We start from the raw sequence: 3,899 nt of genomic DNA, 5'->3' as shown, positions 1-3,899 counted from the left end.
TTTTATGGAATTTTGGAAACACCAGCTCCCTGGTCGTTTTTCCAAGGAATCGGGGCCCATTTAATTACACAATAGACGTACTCCCTCCGATTCATATTACTTGACACTAATACAAATATATCTAGACATATTTTAATTGTAGATACATCTATTTTATTGGCAAATAATATGTATTGGAGGAATACAATTAGAGCCCAAGCAATCCCACTGGAAATCTGAGGCCTGAACTAAGCAAAGCGCGATCACATGTATGCCTAGTTTTCGGAGACCGTGAAACAGATCCAATAAATTCTGAGAGACTTCGGAGTGATTTTCGCCAAGGTGTCGTCGTTATTGAGTAGGTAGGCCAAACCACTACACACAGTGCCGGCTAGGGTCTAACTCGATAACAAGAGATGGTGAGACGGTTCCTATCCTTCTAGCCCAATCAGCCCACCAAGCCCAGCTTAACCCTCCTACAGAATTGCCCATTCACCAAGGAAGTGAGCCTAGCTCAACCGGGTTGGAGGAGTGGATGTACAGTACTCTGTTCAAATTCTCACGGACGCGAGTTTAGGTTCCTATTTATACTTGAGGCTCAGTGCTAGACCTGGTACTCGTGCGATTTATCTTGAGGACTATGCTTTAATCTTTCACGAAGATTAAAAATCTTAGTACTCATGCCTATGGCCGTGTGCATCCCTAATTGGTGCGGAGGCCGAGAAGTGAAATTCTCCCCATTTTTTTATTCTTTTAGACCGCTCGTACCCTAGGGGATTAGGGTTCATCTACTCCACTGGTGACTTCGTCTCCGGTGTGAGCTTTCCCTTTGATCGGGCAGTACCTGGATCCTGATCCGTGTGTCTCTCTCGGGCTGAACAAGGGGCAGCGTTGTCTGCCTACCTGGCCTTGGCGAGCATGTGGTATCTAGGGTTTGGGTAGATCGGGTGTCGTTTTTTGTTGGCAAGGAGTTTGGTGGAGGAGCATTATGTCGGGCTCTGGTGACGGATCAGGAGCAAGCAGGAAGGAGGAAGGTGATGAGGCCCTGGCTCGGGCGTTGCAGAACCTAGAACTGCGAGAAGGCGAGTTGGATGACGTCTTTATCGGGGAGAGTGATCTTCTCGCCATGAAAAAGCAAGTTCGATGGCTGGCAGTAGCAAAGGTGCATACAAGGAAACCTTTCAGTACATATGCTTTATTTCAGACCCTCAAAGCATGGGGTTTGGCCCACGATCCTGAACTCCGAGAGGTAGATGATAATTTATTTACCTTCAAGTTCTTTTGTTTGGGAGATTGGAATAAGGTGATGAATCAGGGTCCGTGATTGTTCCGCAAGCTGGTAGTGGTAATGGCAGAATATGATGGAATGGGTAATCCCGCAGAGGCTACCTTGGCTACCTTGGACCGAATCGCGGTTTGGGCACATATACACTCTATTCCGGAGTTGTACCGTACCCAGGGGGTGGTGGATCAATTGGCAAGACGAATTGGCAAAGTGAAAAGTGTGGAGATGAATCATCAACATTGGTTTGAAGGTGATTACGTACGAGTTCGAGCAAATATTGATGTCAATCAACCACTCGATCAGATTTGCCCCTCTAAATATCTGGAGGAGAATGGAAGCTATTGCATGTTAAATATGAGAAAATTGGATATTTATGTGATGTTTGTGGTATTATGGGGCATGACATGGAGAATTGCGGTGATGGGGTCCATGATCCAAAGGATATTCAATATGGAGGATGTGGAAGAGGAGGGCGTGCCGAACATCTGGCACGTAAGCGTCCATCCGGGGACCGGGGATGTGTTCGAGGATGATGATATCCGTGACACAGCATCCAGCCCACTAAAAAACCCTCTGATAGACATGGAGGAGGATGCCTCTAATGAACGAGCTAAAAAATCGTCAAAGACGCCTGAAGTTTGATGGGGAGGAGCCTGCGAGTGAGAGCATGGAATCTGGTGACATGGAGGAGGATGCCAATAAGTCAACGGGAATGTTAGTGCCTCCCCCACCACCAGGGTACACGCTTCCAAGAGATAAAAAAGAGGACCAAGAAGGTTGATAGTGGCAAGACGAGTTCTACAACTGATATGGTGACATCGGCGGCCTCCGAGGAGGACCGCCCGGCCCAATGAGTACCCTGAGCTTTAACTGTCGTGGGGTGGGCGATCCTGCGACAGTCCATGAGGTGCGTGATCTTGTACGCACCCATTCGCCGTCTATTCTCGTGCCTCCACTTGCAAAATGTAGAGTGGAGGGTCTAGCTAGAACTCCGGGTTTTGACCATGCTTACGGCGTGGGAAGTAGTGGTAGAATTGGGGGTTTGTGCATCTACCGGAAGAACCCGCCGAGTTTAGTACTTAGAAATTTCTCGGAAGTATCATATTGATATGGTAGTGAATGAGCGTAGGAGAGGAGCCATGGAGACTCACAGACTTGGTATGGCGAGGCAAATTGGAGTTTGAGATTTAGAACCTGGGATATGATGAGGTTCTTGAAGGCTGATTGTGATCTTCCTTGGCTATGTATAGGAGATTTTAGTTTTACGAAGAGAAGAGCAGTTCGGACCAAATGATAGAGATATGGCACAGATAAACCTTTTTCGGGAATGTGTTGATGTGTGTGAGTTGGTTGACCTCGGCTACCAGGGGCTCGACTGGACTTTTGAAAGGCGAGTCCAAGAAGGTGAATACTGCAGAGTTAGATTGGATCGTGCTTTGGCGTCCACAGAGTGGAGTGCTCGGTTTCCTATGGCTATAGTACATCATCTGACGGACCACTCACCGATTTTGCTCCTTAATGCTATGGAAGCACAGAATAGAAGGATAGCTAACAATAAACTCTTTCGTTATGAGATTATGTGGGAGTCACATGAGGAGTTCAAACCAATGCTGGAATCACCGTGGAACACTGGGGGAGCTAGATCAGTTGGAGAACTGCATGATAAATTGAAGCACACTGCGGGTGCAATTGAAGGGTGGGGTTTGAGCTCTTTCGGTGCGGTGCGCTCTGAGCTGAGGAAGCTAAGAAGAGACCTCCAAGCGTATAGAGCAGATTCTTCTAGGGTTGGCCCATCTTATGAAGAACGAAAGATAGAGCAACGTATTGTGGAGCTCAGTTTCCGTGAAGAAGTTATGTGACGGCAATGGGCGAGAGTGCAATGGCTAAAGGAAGGTGATAAAAAAAAACTGCATCACTCGACTGGTTAAAGATGATGGTACCGTATGTGATAACTTGCCTGCCTTAGAACAACACGCGAATGAATTCTTTGCTGATCTCTATCAAGCTCGAGGCAGATGATTGGCATAGAGGAAGTACTCTCACATGTACCTTGTAAAGTCACCGGTGAGATGAATGAAATTTTTAACGCTCCATATTCAGGGAAGGAAGTAAAAGAAGCACTTTTCCAAATGTTTCCAACCAAAGCTCCGATGGGTACCCAACTCATTTCTTCCAGAAACATTGGCACTTATGTGGTGAGGAGATCACTGACATTGTAATTTGGCTGCTTAACGGAGTTGATTCATCTGAGGAGATAAACAAAATGTTCATCGTTCTTATCCCAAAGGTACAAAACCCCACTCATCTGTCTCAATACCGTCACATTAGCGTGGGCAATGTGATTTGTAAAATCGCATCCAAAGTGCTGGCGAACCGGTTGAAGCAGATCCTCCCGGAGTCCCGGAGATAATCTTAGAAGAGCAATCGGCTTTTGTGTTAGGTTGGCTGATTACCGACAATGTTATCACAACATATGAGTGCCTTCATTTCATGAAGAATAGTAGAAGCAAGAGGAATGGTCATTGTGCCTTGAAACTAGACATGAAAAAAGCTTATGACCGCCTAGAGTGGTCCTACCTGGAAGAAATTATGAAGAAGCTAGGATTATCACACAGGTTTGTGGATACTGTTATGA

The 3,899-nt window shown here is 46.4% G+C and overlaps 1 pseudogene; it reads left to right on the top strand.

The window, feature by feature from the left end:
* The first annotated feature begins 1,684 nt into the window (after window positions 1-1,684).
* The window catches only part of LOC124672789, a 9,987-nt pseudogene continuing 7,772 nt past the window's right edge, over window positions 1,685-3,899 (top strand).

The sequence above is a fragment of the Lolium rigidum genome, chromosome 7 (assembly GCF_022539505.1).
Source record: "Lolium rigidum isolate FL_2022 chromosome 7, APGP_CSIRO_Lrig_0.1, whole genome shotgun sequence".
NCBI classification, from domain to species: Eukaryota; Viridiplantae; Streptophyta; class Magnoliopsida; order Poales; family Poaceae; genus Lolium; species Lolium rigidum.
The sequence above is the reverse complement of the archived record's forward strand: the minus strand, read 5'-3'. Positions and strand labels throughout refer to the sequence as shown.